The 23928-nt window shown below is 42.9% G+C and overlaps 1 protein-coding gene across 3 annotated transcripts in view; it reads left to right on the top strand.

Moving 5' to 3' along the window:
- The first annotated feature begins 1344 nt into the window (after positions 1–1344).
- The window catches only part of SIL1 (SIL1 nucleotide exchange factor), a 242533-nt gene continuing 219949 nt past the window's right edge, over positions 1345–23928 (top strand). Inside the window, exon 1 of one of the 3 annotated variants that reach the window (XM_063087074.1) lies at positions 1345–1497. The gene's annotated coding sequence lies outside the window, so the exon portion shown is untranslated. The other 2 variants (XM_063087071.1, XM_063087075.1) reach the window with 2 other exon arrangements.

Raw genomic sequence — 23928 nt, 5'->3', positions numbered from 1 at the left:
AAGAATCTTACTCTTGTAACTCTTTATTAATATCTTTTTTTTATAACTTGTGCCAGGGTCAATTATAATTTATATGTTCATTCTGTAATTTATCACTCACGAATAGATATTTTGTTGGACATTTATTACGTTCTCATGGTACTAGGCAGTGACACAAGCTAGAATTATTCCTGGGCCCAGCTCCTCTCACAGGTCTCCTGGGTGTTCCATGAGAAAGGTAAGCTGTTCCCTGTCCTTTCCCACCAGTTTCCAGGGAAGTGTTTATCTAGACCTTTCTCATAAACTGGCGCTACTCACTCAACTATTGCCCAGGGGCTTGTGCTCCCTACCCAGGCTACTAACCATGGTTTGCTCACTGGCTGTGAAGTCAATTTCCCACTTGCTTGAAGTAAACATAATCAAGAAGGTAAATTGCTAGAAGCTCACATAATATATGGAAAAGGGAGAGGAACTCCAGAGATAGATTGATTATTTGCTCTTGGGGAGTAACTGCCATTTGGGGAGGTCATTGCTTGTTTGGATTATCCTTTTCTCTACTCATAAATGACCAGGAATCACTATGTCGGGGCTCTAAGGGCAGTAGGGAGCACCTCATTTTACTGGTCAGGTTAAGAATGCCTAGGCAAGGGGAAGGTCTAACGGGGTGGAATAGTGAAAAGAGAGCAGAATTTTGGAGGCACCCAAATCCAGTTTGAATTCCCAGTCCTACTACTTCCTTTATGACCTTGTATAAATCCTCTAATTTCTTTGAGCCTCAGCTTCTTCATTTATAAAAAGGGGATGACAGATTTTAGGAAATTATGAGAAATAAATACAATGTACGAGGATATGCAGCACCTGGCACATATATTCAGTAGCACAGCAACTCCAAGTGGCCTTTTTACTTTTAAAATAATTGGTCGTTGTCAAAAATTTACACAATATACACGTATATAAAGTGGGTGACTTATAGTTGCTTATTCTGCATGAATTTTCAAAGGACTACTTACTGCTTGGGACTCTGGACTTCTGTCCCAAATTGAGTTCTAACAGGTTGATTTATTTTTACCTCCCACTCCCTCTGGATTCTTTCTGAGAATCCTTCAGCTAGAAAGAAATTAGGCTGTCAGGAGATCGGAGAAGAAACTTTAAAGGACTCAGTTTGGTAGACAAACCAGGCCTGCAGATTTCTCTTTGACTTCTTTCACCCCGGCGGAGGGACACAGGAAAGAAAATGAAAATGACTAAGAGGACCGCGGAGGGAGACGCTAGGGGGCGGGGATTAACAGAAGCCGGAGAGAGGCGGGGTTTCCCAGTCTCCGTGCCGGAAAGTGAGCGGCGCGGCCGTCCGCCGTTCTGGCAGGCTGCAATTGGGCGAGGCTGTCGGCGTAATAGCCGCGCTCTCACGAGTTCAGACGGTCGCCGCCGCGTTTGCGCGTAGGGAGCTGGTTGCCGCTGCGGCCGCCTGGAATTGTGGGGGTTATCTCTGCCCCTCGGCTGCCGTGCGGGAAGCCGAAGGTAGGGGCGGTGAGGGCCGCCCGGCCCTGGAGCTGGGCGGGGGGCTTGGGTCGCTACCCGGGCCTCCTCCTACCAGCGGCCTCGGCGTCTTCCCAGCAGTGTGTCGGGGTTCGTACACGTTCCTCCTAGTGTCTCCAGAGCGGGACGTCCAAGTGGGCCCTGGGCTCGCAGCCCAAGGCCCGGCTTCACTACCTTTCCCAATCAAAGCATCTCCAGTAACCCTTTCTTCAACGCCAGGAGATGAGGCAGTGGGAATCTGGCATTTGGCTCCACATCTGTTTTAGTTTTCTTTCCTTCCCTGCTCCCTTCCCCTGGCCTCAGTTTCCTTATCTGTCCAAAGAAGGGGTGGATTAGGCGTTGATCTCTGAGACCCCTCCAGTGTTCACTTTCTGGCCCTGGCCGAGACCTCTGTGCCTCGTCACCGTATGGTATTGCGCCCAACCCGCTTCGTATTTACACCGTCCTATTGCGTTTTTTCCTTTGTCCTGCCAGATGGAAGACTTGCCTTTAAAGTAGAGTTTACATACTTTGGTTTGTCTCAAATCACCTAGAGAATTTGTGCATAATCTCTGGACTCCGCTCCCAGGGATTTCGGATAAAGTGGGGCATGGGCATCTCCAGTCTCTTCCCGCCAGGTAGTGCCGGAATCGGATCTGTTTCAGAAGACTTGATTTATGAGCCCCTGGGTGGGAAAGGCCAGGAATCAGAAAATGCTCAACATCTGAGATAGTCGGGAATTTCTTTGCACTATAGGATCTAAAGGGCCACTTGATGCTTTAAAAAAAAAATGTGTTGACGGAATTGGCCGGTTAGCTCAATTGGTTAGAGCGCTGTGTTATAGCACCAAGGTCAAGAGTTTAAAAGTATTGAGGACTCATATGTAAGATCAGTGTTCTAATATTTTAAAATGCCTGGCTTCGATTCAATCCCACATGGCTTTCCCACCTGTATAAAAAAAAAACCAAACCGCAAACTCCTTTGAGGGACGGAGGGGGATAGATGAACCCAGACTAGGAAGAGAGGAGGAGAATGAATGCTCTATATTTGCTAAGAGAAGAAACTGATGTTTTTATAAACACTAACAGTGTTTGTTTTGACAGAATGGAAAAGTGTTTGGTGTGTGTCTTTCTAGCTCTCATCCCATCCAGGCTTTTTTCTTTTTTGATAAAAGTATAGCCAGATTTGGGGATTGGATAATATTTTGATGTGAGTCAGAGGGTAACAATATTATATATTATATTAAATGGATTTGTATAACGTGGTTCAGAGATTGGTCTATGGTTTCAGTTGAGAACATGGCCTTTGGGTTTTTAAGATGGTGTTGTCACACCAGGTTTATTTTAACCTTTCTTTTAGATGTTTAGTGAATTTAATCTGCTGATTAATACATGTGCTGTTCTGATGAAATTGGCAACAGAAAAGACTTACTGCCCCCATTTTATAGATGATGGGAATGGGGAATATGTTAGTAGGGATTTGGCAGCCTAGGAATGAAAAGTTGCCTGGTGCTTTGATTCCAGCTTTCTTCCCCTTCCCTGCTATTTTCTGAATGCTTGCTTCTCTGCAGAGGCCACTTTTGAGCCCCGGTATGTTTCACAGGGCAGGGGGCTAATTAAGTGAAACCGAAAAGTAGCAAGTGGATTTTTGGATTTTAAATAACACACATGCCAGCAATTAATCCTCCAATGAATGTTCTCCTTTAGAGTGGTGGGTGTGGGTGTGGGTGGTGGGGGTTGAGGGTAGCATCGTTTAAGTGATATGGCAAAGTGATATGTCCGAAGCTATTTTGAAAATCTACCTCTGGAATTGTTTTCAGAGACACTTTTGAACTATTTGAAAGATCAGTCTCATTAATACATGATACCATACTATGCATATATATAAATATACATATATTTATATGAAATGGCATGGTTAAGCAACCTTGTCTCCTGACTTGTCTTCAGATGAGTTAACAGTCCTTTTGAAGTGGACATAGCAGATTTTTGGAATGTGGCGAACATGAGTTTTGATTCTGAGTCTATCACTTATTAACCATCTGACCTTGGACAGTTACTTCACCTCTTAGGCTCAGTTTTCCACTGCATAAAAGTGGGGATAATACTTTGAAGGGTGGTTAAATGAGTTAATACACATGAAAGCTCTTGGGACATAGGAATGCAATAAATGTTTTTATTTATTTATTTATAGAATGAAGATTTGCTCTTAATGAGAATATTCAAACAGGTGGATGCCTTCCAATTTTCTTTTCACATATTTGTGGATTCATACTCTGACCTGCTCATCTTGCCTCCTATCTTTTTCTTCATTTTGTATCCTTTCCTATGTGAAGCTGTACTACAAATGCTGTCTGCCAGTCTCTTGGAGTAAGCCTCTTTTCAGGAGAGCTAATCTGAACATTCTTACAATGCTAGTCCTTTGGTTGTGTATTCCTGGGAATTTTCCTCTGGGGCCCCAGCTGGTGCTTAGATCACGCTCTGTAACACAGGCATCTCTGACTCCTGGATTTGGTGTCAATTTGGAAACTTGTCCTTGTGGAGCTAATCTTTTCTCTTTCTGAGTGAGGATGAATACTTTATCCTTCTTTAAGTTGGCCTTAAGCTGCAAGCCTTAGTGTTCTACAGCAGAGAGCTTTGTATTTTTAATTATATGTGGAATATAAAGAGGGAATATCCTGCCATTTTCTTTTCTTCATTTACTTTCACCGAGGATTTCACTGCTGAGTAGGGAAGGAGAAGAATAGCCTGTTGCTATTCACTTGATTCCTGGTGTCACCAATAACTGAGTTTGTCTTTGGGACAAAAACCTTGTAAAAGATTCAAGGTACTGGGCTGGCCCATGGCTCACTTGGGAGAGTGTGGTGTTGATAACACTAAGGCCATGGGTTTGGATCCCTATATAGGGATGGCCGGTTAGCTCACTTGGGAGAGCGTGGTGCTGACAACACCAAGTCAAGGGTTAAGATCACCTTATCGGTCATCTTTTTTTTTTTTTTTTTTTGACCGGTAAGGGGATCGCAACCCTCGGCATGGTGTGGTCTGCACCACGCTCAGCCAGTGAGTGCACCGGCCATCCCTATATAGGATCTGAACCTGCGGCCTCGGCGCTACCAGTGCCACACTCTCCTGAGTGAGCCAGGGGGCCGGCCCCAGTCATCTTTAAAAAAAAAAAAAAAAAAAAAAAAAGATTCAGGCTGCTCAGACACATATGGAAAACCTCATGGAATTTTCCTGACTTGTGAGGAGTTTACACCTGGTATTCTTAATTGTGCAGTTTTCTGCCCTGTAGATAGTGGGAATCCAGTAGCAACAGAACTGTGTTCACCCCAGACTTATAGTACTTTTAGGTTCTACCAGGCAGTTCATAGACAAGGGTGCTGTTATACTAGCTGCCCACGTCTGCCCTCATTCTTCTAATACTGCTCTTGGCTTTGGTATTGAGAAGGAAGTGATGTAGTCAGTGCATGAGTAATATTCTGTGCCAAGGCCTTTGTGGAGGTCAGGGGCAGAGAACTCTGAACATAGGGCTGGACAAATAGAAAATGCCAGTCTTGTCTCAGGAATGCTGCTAAAGTGCTGTGAATTCTTTATAACAACCACCATTTTTCTTGCTGTGACCTCTTTTGTGAATGAGAATGCCTTCATGGATCTCTCCTATGAAAAGGGTAAACAACTATTTCAGTTTGCCCAGGACAGAGGGATTTCCCAGATGTGGGACCTTCAGTGTCAAAACCATGAAAGTCCAGGGCAAACCAGACAAGTTGGTCACCCTACCCATGACCTTTATGCAAGTTAATGAACGTGCTGTCCTTAAGGAGACTGGGTCAGTCCTTTGGATTCTACTAATCAAGTGTTTCTTTTTTCGTTTTTGGTTTTTTTGGCAGCTGGCTGGTATGGGGAACTGAAAGGTGTTTCTTGACCTTTTGTTTGTTGTCATGTTTTGAGACTTTTTCCCTCCTAATTGTTCAGTTGCCCATGGAATTTTAATACTGCAGATACACTGCATATCTGTTTTATGTAATGTGGTCCTTTGGATGGCCACAAACCATTCCTCTCCCAAGAATCAATTTTCACTCCCTTTGGGATGATATTGTACCCATTGAGAATGTGTGGTCTTATCCTATATTCTCTCTCTAATATATTCATCAAGTTTTGTTTTCTTTCCTTTTTCTTTTGGGCAGCTGGTTGATACAGGGATTGAACATAGCACCTTCGTGTTATCAGCATCATGCTACAACCGACTGAGCTAACTAGCCAGCCCAAAAGCTTGTTTTATATCAAGAAGATACAGCTGTTACCACAGGCTTTTTCAGTGCCTCAAACACCAAGTTAGTACAAGCAGAGGAATATTACCTCATCCAATTCTTTTTTTTTTTTTTTTTTAAAGATGACCGGTAAGGGGATCTCGACCCTTGGCTGGGTGTTGTCAACACCACACTCAGCCAGTGAGCCAACCAGCCATCCCTATATAGGATCCGAACCCGTGGCCTTGGTGTTATCAGCACCGCACTCTCCCGAGTGAGCCACGGGCCAGCCCACCTCATCCAATTCTTATATCAACTTTATGAGATAGTTGTATTATCCCTCATTTTACAGATGAAAAAAGTGAGGCTCAGTGAGGTTAAGAGATTTGACCAAGGTTAAAAAGTTTGGTGCAGTCAGGATTTAAACTGAGCTCCGACTCCAGAATTCTTTCCCTTGTACTGTGCTGCCCCTCTGCCCCTGCCCCATGAGTCTACAGTTAGCAGCAGGACATTTAACCAGTCAACTTACTTTTCTCCAGGCTCTACTAGGTGCCAGGGTCTATAGAAGATGTTGGGAACATTAAAGTGATAAAGAGTTCCTGCTGTTAAGGAGTCCACAGAGTTTTTCAAGGGTAAGGTTGCCTTAGGGTTAGTGTCACTCTCTCCTGTTTGAGCCTCTTGTGATATGGCTGGCTGTAGCTAAGGGCTCTCATGAAAAGAATTAAACTAATTGACCTTTAGGAGGGTCAAAGATGTGAATTTGTCCCTACTAATTCCATTTTCTAACCAGTTGAGCTGTTTCCTATCACTGAGCATGTTGCCTACAGGGTATAACCAAAAAGGTATAGCAGGCCTGGTAGACGCCTTAGCCATTAGATGTTGTGAGCACAAGTATTAGTAAGAATGACATTTCTGCTTTGTATATTGGTATTTCTGATAATTCAGAGCAGAAGTTGTTTGTCCCTTTCTATTCCAGATTGTCTTCCTCAAAGCCTAATGCTGTTAAGATAATGAGGGTAGAGGTGGAGATAGGGGAGATGATTTCTATCTGGACTCCTCTAAAGAGGCTGGAATTGCCCCTATTCTTTATTATTTTTATTTTCTTCCAAACTTTGGACTTTTGAGGTGTTCTATTTACCATCTGCTTTTCTGGTGCTTCCTAGACCTTCCATTTTCATGGCTGAGCCTACTGTGTTGGTCCAGGTATTCCTGGACTGGACATTGGAGCCTTTGGGTAGTGTCTGATGTTTAGCCCATGTCACATTCACAAAGAATTGGGAAGGGGTATGTTTCCAAGGACTGCTCATTTGCTATGTTGTGACTGAGGAAGTTCTTGTTTATGCCTTTTAATTACCACTTATTATCACAGGCAGAGGAATATCACAGCAGTCAGTATACTGATCTCCATCTCTAGCCACATCCTCCTTTGCAAATAGTTTGTCCCTTCTGTCTTTTGAGGAGAAACTATTCTAGAAACTGGAAGAAGAATATGAGATGCATTCCAAAGGTCTGGTAAGGATGACTGATGCTAGAGGACTTTTAAATGGACATTTCTTTACTTCTGGGGATAGTCTCGTATTTATCAGCACCGCACTCTACCGAGTGAGCCACGGGCCGGCCCTATAGTCTCGTATTTAAATGCCTCTAATTTCTGTGAGAATCCCAAGGGGCCAGCAGCCATCTGACCAAACTCTAGAAACTAGCAGGCTCAAGTCCAGTGGAATTAACATAAAGTAGGAGAACCAATATAGTAACGTTGATCCATCACACTTTGAGTCCAGGGGATAGTAGATATTGGAAGCTTAAGGGGCCAGCTCCTAAGTAAGGTATTTAAAATTGATTTTGTGTCTCATCCTCTTACCTACCCAACTTCCCACCCCCATCTCATATTCATGAGGAGTTGGGTTTGATTGTATTGCTGAAGTAAAGTCTCCATCCTTACTTGGGCCCATCTGCTGAAGTCTAAGATCATGATGTTTTGGGGCTGGAAGAGATCATTGTAGAGGTCTTTATTTCCTTGGAAACAAACATCAGGGCTGGGTCTGGTTCAGGGTGAGTGAAGAGTTGGGAGACACCTTTCTAGTTCTTTTTTTATTTTTAAAAGATGACCGGCAAGGGAATTGTAACCCTTGACTTGGTGTAGTCAGCACCACGCTATCCCAAGTGAGCTAACTGGCCATCCGTATATAGGGATCTGAACCCGTGGCCTTGGTATTATCAACACCACACTCTCCGAAGTGAGCCACGGGCTTGTCCTGACACCTTTCTAGTTCTGTCACTGCCCAGGGTCTCAATTTTGCATTCGATGGGTTCTTATTTACTTACGGCAAAACTGAGCCCCAGAGAAGGGAAGTGGGCCACATGCCTTTTATAGGGCCACCCCCATTATAGTGGGACTCTAATTAGTGTTAGTGGGAGCCAGGACACAAGCCAGCAGGTTCACAGAGGGTGGCCATGGAAGCTTAGAATTGTTTAAAGCACTGCAAAGATGTAAGATGCTTTTGCAGTTAATTATCTCCAGGAAAGGATAAGGCCCTGCCTCCACTGACTTCTTTGTCCATTGTCTTACAACCCTCACTGGTGAGGGTTTTGGCTGTCACGCTGTTTTTTCTCCTCCTCATGTTGAAGTGTGTTTCCTCTTGCTCTTACCTCAGAGAAAATAGATTTGAAGTCTTCCCCTGTATTAGAAACAAAGAAGTAGTGCTCAGGCCAGACTGCTGTGTTTTCTGTAAAGAATGGGGACGATGTACCAGTGGACCTTATCTGGTGAGTGAAGCAAACCTTTATTACATCTCTAAAAGAGAGAAGGAATGAATGTGTGAGAGTAGCTTAAAAACACTTTTGAGTCAGACTCATTTGGGTTCATTTTCTCCTACTTATTAGCTGTCTGATCGTAAATGATGTATTTCTCTAAGCCTTAGTTTTATGATCTGTAGAATGGGGATAGTAAGACCTATTTTTGTAACTGTGTTAAGAATTAATCGAGAGAATATATATAGAAAGTGCTTCCTCTGGCACAATCTAAGTGCTCTGTGTTATCATCATCACCAGTAGTGACAACAGTAGCAGTTTCCAGCGCCTGACCCAAGGCAAGACGTGGTTTGAGGATAAGTTATGCTGACCAAGCAGGTTTCATCTTAACTATTACATCGTCTGCCTGCTTTGTTGGTTGGCTTATTATATCAACTGTTATAGCTAGCTCATGCTGAATGACTAAACGTTGTGAATAACAAGGAACTTTGCAGCTTCCCTGCTGTCTCATTCCTTACTAGCTCAGTTTTCACCTTTTCCGGGTTTTCTGTAACCAGGTGCCAGAGCTAGCAGGCCCTGTTCCTGGGCATTGTGTGTTATGGGAATTTTATTGGAACAAGGCTGGCTGGTCTAGAGCCTGCCTGGATACCGTGACAGTGTGATCTCCTTGTCTCTTGCTTTCTGCTCTTTAGCCAGTCATGAAGCAATTAGCTCATTAAGGGAACTTTGACTTCTGTCATGGCTTTCCTATGATTTGTATGCCCATTTCTGGTCCTTGTGCAAGGTCAGGGAGGCACAGTCAAATACACTGACCTGGATTTTGTGCTCAAGTTGACTGTCTCTGTCTTTGAGATTTATAATTGGTTCAATGTAGCAACAGGAGCAGGAGTGGGGAAAAAGCCCCTGAAGCCACTCCCATTCTGTTGATCTCCATCCTTGGGTCTCTTGGTCAAGAGAGTCAAAGTCCTGGAGAAAGCGTCTGATTGGCTGAGTTAGTTTGTTTATTTTTTGAGCAGCTGGTGGGTGTGGGGATCTGAACCATTGATCTCAAGCTGAATTAAAAAAAAAATCCACCATATTTATAGTCTATGCTTTAGTTACCTGAATGAAACAAATAGAGTAAAAACTCACTATTTGGGGGGAAGGCTAATCTGAATTGATTAAAAATAGGAATTAGTTTTCGAGGATATGCCATTGTCTTACATTTTTTGGCGAGCCTCTGCAGTATCTTTCTTACCTAGTCTTACTACTTCCCCTGTTTTCTATTACTGTACTCCTGAGTTATTACTGAAACCTCTTCCTATCTACTGATTCAGCTTCCTCCAGGTCATTGTATACCATTGCCACTTTGGGTTTTCCCATATACAGTGCTGATCAGAGAACACTTAATGCTTGGAAGCTGTTGGGAAAATGGAATGGTTTGGTCAGGGCCCTCGCCTCGGGTCCAGTTAGGTGTGGTTCAGCATTCTTTGTAAGCAAATTGTGTGTGTGTGTATGTGTGTATGTGGAGATAGTGCACATGTGCACCAATGTATCTTTTTAGTTTTGTTGCTATTCTTGTGTTCTTGAGAGAGAGAGAGGGAGGGAGATAGAGAGAGGAATTTTAGTGAAGCAGGCGGGTGGGTGTCTGCCTTGCGCATCTGCCCTGTGCGGCCGTGCTTTCCAACCTATAGCTCCGAGGACCTTTTGGCCAGTTACCTAGCTCATAGACCTGCATGAAGGTTCTGGTGACCCAGCCTGGCATGTGAAGGGTTTGTGACCCAGTCTGTGAACAGGCTTGTGGGGGTCTGTGAGCTCCAGACCCAGCCCTAGCTCAGCAATTGGCCCAGTCAGTATAGGATTACCGGCAGGTAAAAGAGCCCAACAACTAGTGTGGTTGTGTAGCTAGACAATTGGTGTTGCAAACAGGATTAGTAGCTTTACAGAAGCCTTCAATGACATCCACTGGCTGCTGAATAAATTCCAAATGTATCAAGTTGTCCTGGTGTTCCAAGCCTATCACAGTGTATCCCCATTCTGCCATTTTAATTATATTCTATACTATCACCCACATGTACCCTTTGCTTCTGATATACTGGCCCATGTGGTCTTCTCAGCATGCCTCATGTTTGTGTCTCTGCCAGTTCTCTTGCCCAGAGTACTCTCTCCCAGAATAGTGCCCTACTTTATGCCAGACAGCCACCTTCTTCAGTGAGCCTTGCTGGATACCTCCTCATCTGTATCCTTAACGACACCTTGATTATAAAATTCAGCACACTTTATTCTGGTTAGTTGTTTGTCTCTTATTATATGAGCTTTTTAAGGACATGGGCTATGCTTTATCATGTGTTCCCCCAGCATTATGCTGAGTTATATCATGGACACCATAAATGGTGGTTGAATGAATGAATACATGAAAAACCTCAGAAATGATAACAATGCTGTTGAAATCTCACTTCTTCCCTGAAGCATTCCTTGCTCCCCAGCCATAGTCAGTTCAGCATGCTCCACTCCCAGAGTCCTTTGTATTTGAAGCAGTCTGATTTCTTAGAGTAAGTCTTATTGGATTAGAAATTCCTGGAGGGCAGAGACTGTATCCCTCATTCCTCTTTGTGTACCCAGCCCCCAGCACAGTTCTTGGCCTATAGAGGAAGTTCAGTAAATGCTTGTGAATGCAAGAGTCCTGCTATTTGGTCAACTGATGTACTTGACAGTTGCTCAGCCTCCTCTGTCACTCACTGGGTGGGGGGCCCCAACTCAGATGTTTTGGGGGCAGGTAGGGAAAAGTCAGTGTGAGGCTACAGGCAATGTTGGGCCTTTGTCAAACTGGAGTGCTCATATGTGCCATGAGGGGCTGCTGCTACTTAGCCCTATCGTTTTCATGGGTGAGTATGGCTCTAGTGGCCTCATCATCTTATAAGAGAAGCCAGAAATCTAAATTTTATGTGAAAACCCGAGGGACTACCAAAGCACATCTGTGGCCCAAATATGACCTATAGGCTACCCATTTGTGACCTTTGGGTAAAGATTGGAATTTCATACATTTAAGTTCCTTGTGGAAGAATAAAGGGAAGGGAGGATATAACCTGAAAGCTTTTGGGGGGAGTTTTGGTGAAAGTCTAGCTTTGGTTGAGTGTTCTGTAATTTTGTATGGGTAATGACAGTCTCTTGGTCCTATAGAGCATTATCTATGGTTTGGGCTTCATCCTCCCTTATATTCTGATTTCACTGGGCTGTGAAAAGCAACTTTTGTCCCTAGATAGATGGTTACCCTAGGACTTCTGTGATTTTTGCCCTTTTCCACAGCCTCCACTGACGAAGGTCTGATGGTTGTCTTACTTTGGCTGCTTTGAAGGTCCTGGTGGTCAGGCTAGTACAGCATGAGGTTCTAGCGATCTGTCCTGTTAATGACATCTCTGAGAAGGAGCTCTGAGTGAACAAATACAACTGAAGGGGAAATATATTGTACAAAATCATTGCCTCAATGTCTTCAGCCAAGGGGCAAAGCAATATAATAGCCAGAAGGAAGTCTGCACTTCCATGGAAGCTTTTGCAGGCTGATATCTTATCTTTTGGCTGTTTTATTCTTCTCCTAGTCCCTAAGTGCCCCTGGCAGTGCTTGCTTGCTTGACATTGCCTTCTAGGTCTGAGAGTGTTGCTGCCAATGGTATCTCCATCTGAGGCAGAAACTAGCTGATTGGAATGTCTCTGGAAGAAAACACGAGAAACTGAAAACAGTGGTTGTCTCTGGTGAAGGGCCCTGAGTGGCTAGAGAATGGGTGAGGAGGGAGACTTGCTTTTCAGTGTACACCTTTGTGTGCCTTTTCAAATTTGAACCATGTGCATGTATTTTTTTTTTTTTTAATGTATCTGAGCAGACCTGTGTGTGGTCTCCTTTTCAAATTTCATTCTGCCCTCACTTTACTCCTGAAGAATGGGTTTCTTTGCCAACACCTGGACCTAGTCACTATAGCCTTTCAGAGGTGACAGCTTTGCCTCTCTGCTTCCCAGAAGTGTCTTGGGATTTCTTACCCAGAGATCTTTGTGATAAAATCAGGAATAAAGTATGCTCAGTATTTTAATGTTTTCAAATTTTACTGTTTACTGTTTTCAGTGGGCTTTCAAATACACTTTTATGTGATCCTTACAACATCCCCATTTCATGACAGTAAAAATTGAGGTTTGGAGAGTCTAATGATTCATTCAAGGTCATATAGCTAATCAGGGTAATCACTAATCTAGATAACGTTACATAATATTCATGTCCCTTGCTCTTAGTTCTTATGGCAGTAAGGTATTCCTCTCTTTTTGCGATTCTGTTATGGTTTCCAGAGCTGTTTTGTTGGGGCAGAAGCACAGCTGTGGTGTTCCCTCTTTTCTCCCCTCTGCAGAACTCTCATTTATGTAGGCCTGTCTTCTCTGGAAAAAAAAGGGGGATTTCTCCATTTTCTGGATAGGGTAAACTAAAGTTTCACTTGGTCAATACCTTTTAGGGGAGTTTGAATTGATAGTTTGGTTTCCTGTTCTTTGCTGAGAATTATTGCTGCTATCAGGAAGGCTTTATTTCCAGGTTACAAATCTTTTTAGCAAAGAAGTAAGTGTGGAATAGAATTGAAGGACTTTGTGTAGTCCTTGGATAAAATTTAATGCTTCACATCCCAGAGAGAGTAAACATTGTAAAGTGTGCAAAATGGGTTTAGATTAATATCCTGACAACATATGGCTTGGTGTGTAGGGCATTCCTTGGAGACCTTCCTTACCATACACAGACTGACTTTGCCGGGTGTCCCTTTCCCACAGGTCTTCCCAGCAGCTGTTGTGCACCTGGGTGAATCATCAGCTTTCTTAAGCTTAAAAAAAAAAAAAAAAAAAATCCAACTGTTGGGAAAATATAGGAAAAATGGTCAGGGCCCCTCAGATGTTCAGAATCTTGCCGAGCATTTGATGTAAATAGGCATATGTGCTCAGGTGTTCCTTGCTTATCATCTAGTGTAATTGCGCATGTGCACCCAGGTGTCCTGGGTTATGGACTTAAGTATAAGGATGAGTGGCTCTGATCCACAGTGCCTCCCATCCCTGGGATGCCCCCCTCCATGGGGGGCATGGGGAGGCTACTACTGCTGCTGGAGGCAGCTGCTGCTAGTGCCCCCAGGACCCTCTGCAAGGCCGCTGCTGGACCTGTAAGCTGCTGCTGAGGACAGCTCATGTCATCTGCCAACAGCTCCTGGAAGCTTTCCCAATTACCTGGCATGGACCTGTGTGTGAAGGGTCTGGGAACCCAGCCTGGTATGTGAGGGGTCTGGTGACCCAGTCTGTACAATGGGTTTGGAGGGTCTGAGCCCTAACTCTGACAGTATAAATGGAAACTTAGTATGACTAAAATAATAACTAAAATAATGAAAGATTTTGGCTTTAGTTATGATTTGCCTTACTTTACACCAACAAAAAACAGTTTTAACTGATGAAAGCCCTCATACAAGAGGAAAAACAGACAGACAACCCTGCAAGACAGTGTGCTTTAGTACTACTTAGCATCCCCTGAGTTAGACCAGGGTATTCATCTCCATTAGGAACACTGGCAGATTCTCACTATTGGTCTCTTCAGAATACAATACTAAAAATCACCTTGCCCTTTCTACTTTGCTGCCCCTGATGTCTCATGGGAGTAGAAGGTCTCTGTAAGCTCCAGGGAGGCAGTGAGCACCATGGAGGGAAGGCTCATTTACTTCTTAGGACCAAGCAGAAATCCTTGGCTTTTTATTTGTTGTTTATGTGTAAGTCAGAATTTAAAGCTTTCAAAGAGATTCTGTGCATTACTGACACAGCTTGGAGTAAGGGAAGCTCCTTTGCAATCTCTGAAGAGAACTTTTGGGGGCATGTAGAGGTCATACTTGGGTTCTTTTCTTACCTAGCCCTGACCTGTGCTGTGCCAAAGAGAGTTGTCTTAGAGGGATGTACCAGCTGATGGCTTGGTCAAGGCCTCAATGGTGGGTAGCTTTGCAGGCCTGGAAACTCAGCTAGTTCACCTGGGTTTAAATTTTAGGAGGCTATCTCAGGCATGTGAAGTTCATGAGACCATCAAGCCACAGTTCCAGTTAACTAATTAACCAAGAAACATGACTACTGAGTTGATTTGTGTGAATGGGTCAGAGAATTCTCTCTATAGGAAAAGTCAGCTGGGAAGCCAGCTCACCTCTGGCGGAAATCAAGGCAAAGTATGGTGGAGAGCTTTTGGCTTGTAGCATCAGATACACCCAGATTTAAACCATGTACTAGTTGTGAGACAACAGAGGAGTTATTTAACCTCTTTGCTCCTATTCCCTCATCTGTAAGACAGCCTGGGGTATATGCATGGTAAGCACTCAAATGTCTTGTCTCACTTGTTCCCATCTTTCCTTCTCTCTACTCTTCTCTCCTCCCCACATTGTCCTTCTAGGGATATATCTGTAATCTGACCAAAATACACTTGCCAATCTGTTACGGTACCAGGTATTAGAGATAGATTCATTTTTGTTCTCTAGGTTTCCTTTTGTGTATTCTTTGCAGACCATGGTCCCTCTGTTACCACAGGCTACAGTAGTAACAACTAGATTCTAGCTCTCTCTCGTTAATCAGTTCCAATCCAAGGATTTTTTCTAGTTACCATTTAACCCACAGTTATTTGCTGAGCACCCACTATGTGCCAAGTCCTACTTGGCCATGGGAACATAGGAGTGAATGAGACATATGTGGTCCCTGCCCTCAGTAACATCTCTCCAAACTCCCTCCTAGATGGCTTACTTCTGTGGATGACTGGTCTTGTTCATTCTGTGTTGCTTCATATTAATTTCCTTCTGAGAGGGCAATCTTCTCCCTGGACTTAGGGAACAGTGCCTCTTTGTGCTGCATGGGCCTTTCCTGCTGGCTTGCCTGCTCCCAAGCTATGAAAGCAGCATGCTGAGGCTGAAGGAGAAAGCCCCGCTGGCTACTATTGCCTCAGCCCTGCATGTCCCAAGAGCCTGTGCTTGGTGCTCCTGAATGTTCCTTTTCTCCTTGAACACAGATTATAGTGTTCACTGGTAATTTAAATTCAAATAACCTTCCACCCCCCTCCGCCTTAAAAAAAAAAAAAAAAAAAATCCCTGCGTATTACAGGGTAGATAACAAAGTATGCCAGCTGTGGGCCCCTGGCAGGGTTTGTTTTATCATGTGTGTTTTTTATGTAGCCTCACTATGGGTTGCCTTTGCTTTAATAGGGCTAATGTGTAATTCAGGCATATTGATATTCTGCAGTCATAGAATCTCACATCTTTCTCTACCTTGTCTGCCATAAATAGTGTGACAGGTAGATTCAGGGGCTTTGGCTGATAGGAAGTAGGACTTGCTTTTCCAGTTTGGGCTCCAGACTCCATCTTGTCCCCTAATGGGCCCTGTGTAGAGAAGGGTCAGCAGCCAGGATGATGATTTCTCAGCTTCAGAACAGGGGCCTGAAGAGAGCCCTCTGCTGCACCACCACCCCTCTCCCCGCCGTTGGCAATTTTGCCAGCTGTTGCCAAGGAGTGTGAGGGAAAGCAGGCAGAATGGCTCTCTGGGAACCATTTATTTGAGAACTCCCAGTAGAGAAATGCATTTTCCTCTCCTTCTCTTGCTGTGGTGTGTGATATTGTGATTTGGTACTGCTTGTCCCTCTGCAGTACTGAGACCTGTGTATAACTCCTTCAGCCCTGTTGGAGTTTTCAACAATAAATTGCTTGTTGGGTGGTGTTTCCCCAAATTTCATCAGCTTCCTGGGAGGGCAGGGGAGTGGGTTGACACTTAGGGACCTAGTTGAGCCTGTGTTTCTGGCACTGTGACCACTGAAATATCTGGGTGGGTAAGCTTAGATGTACCACATTTCTCACTGCTGCTGGGGCTGGGCATTTGCTGTAGTTGTATTTAGCATTAAGAGTCACACTAGAAGCCTGGTTGGAAAGGAGAGAGCGCTGCTTATGTTCGAGTTAAACCTATCAGCCAACAGATGTCAAATGCAGGAAAAAAAGGACAATAATGTTATTATAATGGCATAATAGTTATCATTATAATAATCAGCTGGCATAGGTTTTGATAAGAGGCAGATTCTGAAATGAGTGCAGGGGGAAGGGTTAACCTTGAACTATAGCACATTGAATGAGTGCGTAACCTTATAGGAGATGCCATGTAGATGCGGATGATTCAGGTATGGAGTTGTTACCCTCTTTGCATAGTGAGAGGAGCTATGGAGACTTCAGCTTGGGTTGTCTGCCTTGCAGGTACTTTCTTTCTGATGGTGTGATGGAGCATACCATCTTTTGGTTTAAGGTGCTCAGGACAGCAGGATTACCATCCCAGTGCCCAGGAGCAGTGGGTTCTGGGAAAGGCAGAGACTTCATTCCTGTGGGCTCATTTGGGATTTTCAGAAAATCTAGCTGTATCCATAGCTGCACATGATGAACTCTGTTCCCTATAGCGATCTGTACTCCTTACTTAGGAAGTGGTGATGTGTCTTAATTTAGTAGATAGCAATTGTAGTGGGCTGTGCTCATAGAAGACAGGCTCTTCTTTCCCAAAGAGCTTGTCAGGAGCTACATTCCTAATTCTGTTTAGGAAGGTAGTGGTGAAAGGGTGAGGAGCAGAATAGGGTTTGTAGGTGGCCCACAAAGGCAGCCTTGAAGTAGAAGAAAAGTCTTTGGATTCAGGTAGACCTGGATTTGACTCCTGACCTTGCTGTTCAATAGCTGTTGGACAAGTTGCTTAACCTCGCAGAGCATTGGCTACTACTCTTTGTATGTGCTCATCTGTTTCTCATTTGTTTTTCACTAACAGCCCTATCTATAAAGTTCCTATCACTATGCCTGGCACTAAGTGGTGTTCAGTAAATACTTCTGCCTCCCTTCATCCCATCCCCACCTGCCTACCTTAAAGAATAGAAGGGTAGGGAGAAGATCCTCCTGTTTCTGTAGGGGGGAATTTTGGCCTCAATTAGAGCTTTATGTGAACTTCTTCAGGTGCTGATGTTGCTTCTCTGAACCATGATCTGTAGACTTCCTCTGAAGCTTCCTCATCAGGGAAGACTTTGATATTTAATGTTTGGGTACATCTCTGCTTTATTCAAGGAGTAAAAAAATAGGGTTTAAAATCCCTTCAGGGAACAGTATACCTGCTTTTGCCGCAGACCACTGTAGCCTTGCCTTCCTCCCTTTTTCTTTTCGGTGGGTCACTTGGAGGTACTGCCTACCCTGGGGATTACTCCTTTCTTGCATGGGCTGATGGTTGTTTGGCTCAATGTCTTTATTAGGTTAAGGTTTTTGTGTTTCTGTTTGCCTGGGTCTTGCTGTGGACTTTATTTTGGAAGCCTGGAACATTCAGACAAGGTGATATCTTTTAAAACTATTTTTGGCTGTAGGCCAGCTTATCACTATGACTACCACCTGCTTGAAGAGTGGCAGGACATAGAAAATAACCTCTGTAAGAAATTTGGGTAAGAGGAAGGAAGAAGGGGAAAGAATAGTTTGGTTTAAGGTTGCATAGGGAGAACAGCTTCTTTAGGTAGAACTGTTTGATTTTGGACAGAGCTTCATTTCTCATTTCTCTTTTCTCTAAAACTCTGTTCTTTCAGTCACCAAATGTATATAGAATGTCTGTTACATTCCAGACACTATGCTAGGCCCTGAGATACAGCTGACCAAGTCAGATAAGGCTCCTGCTTAGAGTGTATTGATGAATATACACATTAATCAAATTATAATTACACACATAAATATAAAATTACAATATTTATAAATTATTGAAAGACTGGAATGTGGTACCATGAGAATATTTGACAGAGATTTGACTTGGTTCTGGGATAAAGAGGGTATCAGGGAAGGCTTCCTTGAGGAAGTGATGTTTGAGTTAAATTGTGAAGAAAAATTTACTAAGCAAAGCGACATGACGTTGAAGAGCATTTTAGGCTGAGGGTCCAGCTTTTGCAAAGCTGCAGGGGTGGGCTGGGGCTAGGGAGTTCTATGAGGAACTGAAAGTATGGCTGGAACACAGAGAACGAGAAGAGATGGGCTATAAGACGGGGTTGGTGGTTGTGGTGGTGAGATGATTGGATTTGCGGTATTAACAGATCACTCTGTCAGACAGTACACCGGATGGGTTTTGATGAGGGAGTGAGAGTGAAAATCAGAAAAGGAACATTATTGTAATAGGTTGCTTGTTACCATTTAGTCAGCTAAATAGGAATGTTAATGCTGACCCCCTGAAGTGTCACCTTGTTCCTTCTGATTCAAGTCCTTTCTCAGTGCCTTTAGTCAGTGTGTTGTTGGGGCCACCTGGTCACTCAGCAGACATGGTGGCTCAGGGTGCTGGCATTTGGTCTCTTTCCAGAAAAAGGCCTGGAGGTTTCAGCCCTGTCACATGTTAATATCTTACAGCTACAGATCCTTTTTAACCTGCTGTGTCACCATCCCTCTGTTTGCTGTCACTGCTAGGTAGGTGCTACCACTCTCACCTTGGACCATTAGCAACTCACTGAGATGTGATGTGCCAAGTTAGCAAAGCCAGCACCTGAGGTTTGTTCGTACATTCATTTCTGGTTGATATAGATATGCACATGCTCTTTCTTGGCAGCAGGCAATGTCTAGAGGGCCGGAAATGGTCTTGAGTTGTTCTTCCCACTGTGTAGCCAGGAAGACTGAGGTATGGGAGGGGGCTGTGGTATAAGGAAAACTGGATCAGAGTCACATGCTGCCAGATCCAGTGTTAAATGCATGGTGGCTCGTTCCAGATTCTGGACCAGAGCCCTTCCTTGGTGACCTTGTCCACTGCTCCTTTTCTCTTTTTCTTTCTTTCTTTCTTTCTTTTTTTTTTTTTTTTAAAGATGACTGGTAAGGGGATCTTAACCCTTGACTTCTTGTTGTCAGCACCACGCTCTCCCAAGTGAGCTAACCAGTCATCCCTATATTGGGATCCGAATGCGTGGCCTTGGTATTATCAGCACCACACTCTCCCAAGTGAGCCATGGGCTGGCACACTGCTCCTTTTTACATCTGGAACGTAATGATGCACAGTAGTTAGGAGCATGGCCTTTGGACTTGGGCTGACTTTAGTTGGAATCTCAGCTTCACCATTTATAAGCTGTGTGACCTTGGACAAGTTACTTCACTTTCCTGACCCATAGTTTTTTCAGCTCTAAATGGGGAATAATGATAGTGCCATGGTCTGAATGTAGGTGTCCCCCCTGCCCCCTGTATTCATATGTTGAAAACTAACCCCCACGATGATGGTATTAAGAGAGGTGTCCTTTGGGAGATTACTAGGTGTCCTTATAAAAGAAATGTGAGGGAGCTTCCTTGCCACTTGTGCCATGTGAGGATATAGTAAGAAGATACCATCTGTGAAGCAGAGAGCCTTCACCAGATGCTAAATCTGTTGGTGCCTTGATCATGGACTTCCAAGCCTGTAAAATTCTGTTGTTTATAAATTACCCAGTCTAAGGTATTTTGATACAGCAGCTCTAACAGACTAAGACAAACTCGTACTAAGAAGTGGGCTGCTTTTTAAGTATTTATAAAATACCTAAAAATGTAGAAACAGATTTGGAGCTGGGTAATGGGTAGATGCTGGAAGAATTTTGAGGTACATTGACATGAAAGGAGTCTTAAGGACGATTCTGGTGAGGGCTTAGAAGAAGAGGACTGTAGAGAAAGCCTCAATCTTCTTAGAGGTGATTCAAGTTCTCTCTCAGTGCCTATAGTCAGTGTGTTGTTGGGGCCACCTGACCACTCAGCAGACATGGCGGCCCAGGGTGCTAGCATTTGGCATCTTTCCATTTGCCCAGGAAAAGGTGGCATGGAGGTTTCAGGCCTGTCACTTGTTAATATCTGACAGCTACAGAGCCCTTTTCACCCTTATGTGTCACCATCCCTCTATTGGCCATGATCAGAATAAGTGGTCATGATCAGAATATTGGTAGAAATATGGATGGTAAAGGCCATTCTGATGAGGTCTCAGATGAAAGTGAGGAACATGTTATTGGAAACTGGAGGAAAGGCCATTCTTGTCATCAAGTGGCAGAGAACTTGGCTATATTATGTTTGTATCCTAGTGCTTTGTGGAAGGTAGAATTTCTGAGGGGTTAAATGGAATATTTGGTGGAAGAAATACCTAAGCAAAGTGTTGAGGGTATGGTATGGCTTTTCCTGACTGCTTATAGTAAAATATGAGAAGAGAGAAATGAATTAAAGAGAATTTTTAATCAAAAGGGAAGCAGAACTTAAAGATTTGGAAACTTCTTTACCTGGCCATGTTGTAAAAAAAAAAAAAAAAAAATCAAGTGAACATTTGATAAATAAATTAGTATGGATAGAAGGAAGACAGATGCTGTTCATCAAGACAATGGCAAATGACCCCAAAGGTATTTTGGAGATCTTTAGGGGCTGCCCCACCCATCACTGGCTCAGAATGCCAGGGCCTTGGGAGCAGAATGATTTCAAGGGTCTGCTGTCTGCATTCCAGTGCAGCACCTCCTGGCCACTCCGGTTGTGGCTCAAATGGGCCCAGGTGCAGCTGCCCCTTCAGAAAGCACAGGTGGTAAGTCATAGCAGCGTGCATGAGCAGTAAGGGCATGGCTACCTCCACCTAGATTTCAAAGGATTCCCCGGAGGGCCTTGAGGCCCAGGCAGAGAACTTCTGCAGAAGTGGGACCACTGCAGAGAGACCTCACTAGGGCAATGCCCAAAGCAGCCTTGAGGACAGGGCTGTCCCTGAGACCCCAGAATGATAGAGTCATTGGTGTGAAATTCCATCCTGGGAGAGGGGAAGGCACCTGATTCCTACCTGTGAGAGCTGTGCTGTGGGCTTCACCTAGGAAAGCTGTGGGGGCAGGGTCATTCACAGTCTTGGGGACCCATTGTGTTCAGAAGATGGCACACAAATCAAAGATTATTATCAAACCTTAAGATTTAATGTTGTTTTCCTTGTTGGGTTTTGGACTTACTGTGTGATTATTTTGGGGCTCTCAGTTCGCTTCTGTTGGTCTATATGTCTGTCCTTATGCCAGTACCACACTTTTGATTCTTGTAGCTTTATGGTAAGTTTGAAATCAGGAAGTATGAATTCTCCAGCTCTGTTATACTTTTGCATGTTTTGGCTATCCAGGGTCCTTTGAAATTCCATGTGAATTTTAGGATGGGTTTTTCTATTTCTGCAAAAAAAATAATTGAAATTTTGATAGGGATTACAGCTAATGTGTGGATTTTTGGGGGTAGTATTGACATCTTAACAATATTAAATTTTCCAATCCATGAACAGGGGATGTGTTTACATTTTTTAATGTCATCTTTAATTTCTTTCCATGCCATTTTGTAGTTTTCATTGTCAGGAGGTTGCCTCCTTGGTTAATTCTTAAATATTTTATTCTTTTTGATACTATTGTGAATGGAATTTTTTTCTTAATTACTTTTTTGGATTGTCCATTGTTAGTGTATAGAAATATACACTGATTTATGTTTGAAACATAACTGATTTATGTTTGTTGACTTTATATTCTGCAACTTTGCTGAATTTGTTCATTAGTTTTAATATATATATATATTTGTAGAATCTTTATGGTTTCTACATATAAGATCATATTATCTGCAAACAGAGGTAGTTTTACTTCTTCCTTTCCAGTTTGGATGCCTTTTATTCCTTTTTCATACCTAATTGCTCTGATTTGGACTTCTAGTACTATGTTGAATAGAAGTCATGAAAGTGGGCATCCTTGTCTTATTCCTGATCTTAGGGGAAAAGCTTTCAGTCTTTCACCATTGAGTATGATGTTTGCTGTGGGTTTTTCACTTATGGTTTAATTGGGTTCAGGTAGTTTTCTTCTATTCCTAGTTGAGTGTTTTTCTTATGAAAGGGTAGTGAATTTTGTCAAATGCTTTTTCTGCGTCAGTTGAGATAATTGTGGTTTTCCCCCTTCATTTTGTTAATGTGGTGTATTATATTGATTTTTTTTAAATGTTGAACTGCATTCCAGGAATAAATCCCACTTGGTGTATAATCCTTTCAATAAGCTGCCAAATTTGGTTTGCCAGTATTTTTTTTTCTTTTTCTTTTTTTTTAAAAAATTTATTTTGTCGATATACAATGTGGTTGATTATTGTGGCCCATTACCGAAACCGGTTTGCCAGTATTTTGTTGAGGGTTTTTACATAATTGTTTATAGAGGGTATAAAAGTCTGTGGTTTTCTTGTAATGTCTTTATCTGGCTTTGGTATCAGTGTAATACTGGCTTTATATAATGAATTAGGGAGTGTTCTCTCTGATTTTTTGGGGAAAGTTTGAGAAGGGTTGGTGTTAGATCTTCTTTAAATGTTTGGTAGAATTCACCAGTGAAGCCATCAGGTTTGAGGATTTTCTTTGTTGGATGTATTAGTCCGTTTTTGTGTTGTTATAACAATACCTGAGACTGGGTAATTTATAAAGAAAAGAGGTTTATTTGGCTCATGATTCTGGGGCAGCTGCATCTGGCATGGGCCTCCGGTTGCTTCTACTCATGGCAGAAAATGGCAAGCAGCCAGCGGGTGCAAGAAGATCACATGGCAAGAGGAAGCGAGAGAGGGAGGGGAGTGCTAGTTTCCTTTAAACAACCAGCTCTTGCGGGAATTCACTTACTAGTAAGGTCCCTATTTTCATTTCTGATTTTAGTAGTTTGAGTCTTTTTAAAAATTTATTTATTTATTTTAGTAATTCAAGTCTTTTCTTTGTTAGTCTATCTAGCTAAAGGTTTGTCAATTTTGTTGATCTTTTTGAAGAAACAACTTTTATTTTTGTTGATTTTTCTCTATTGTTCTGTTCTCTAATTTTGTTGATTTCTGCTCTGATCTTTATTATTTCCTTTCTTCTGCTAGCTTTGGATTTAATTTGTTTTTCTTTTTCTAGTTCTTCTTTTTTTTTTTTTTTTTTTTTTAAGATGACCGGTAAGGGGATCCTAAGCCCCAACTTGGTGTTGTCAGCACCACACTCTCCCAAGTGAGCCAATTGGCCATCCCTATACAGGGATCCGAACCTGTGGCTTTTTCTAGTTCTTTAAGTTGTAAAGTTACGTTATTAATTTGTGATTTTTCCTGATTTTTAATGTAAACATGGCTATAAATTTTCTTTTTAGCATTGCTTTGCTTTGCAAGTTTTGATATGTTGTGTTTTCACTTTTGTCTCTAAGTATTTTCTAATTTACCTTGTGATTTCTTCTTTGATTTTTTGGTTTTTTAAGAGCGTGTTGTTTAACTTCCACAAATTTGTGAATTTTAGAGGTTCCAGTCAAGATGGCAGAATAAACCGTTCCCAGCATCACTCTCTCCCACAAATTAACCAATTTACAACTATAAAAATGTAACATCAGCCAAGCTGGGGCCTCTGGAGCTCAGGGGAAGAGGAGGAGAGACATACGGAGTTCATGAAGGTGGGAGAAACTACAACGAGAGAAAGAA

The sequence above is a fragment of the Cynocephalus volans genome, chromosome 2 (assembly GCF_027409185.1).
Source record: "Cynocephalus volans isolate mCynVol1 chromosome 2, mCynVol1.pri, whole genome shotgun sequence".
In the NCBI taxonomy this organism is placed as follows: domain Eukaryota; kingdom Metazoa; phylum Chordata; class Mammalia; order Dermoptera; family Cynocephalidae; genus Cynocephalus; species Cynocephalus volans.
The sequence above is the reverse complement of the archived record's forward strand: the minus strand, read 5'-3'. Positions and strand labels throughout refer to the sequence as shown.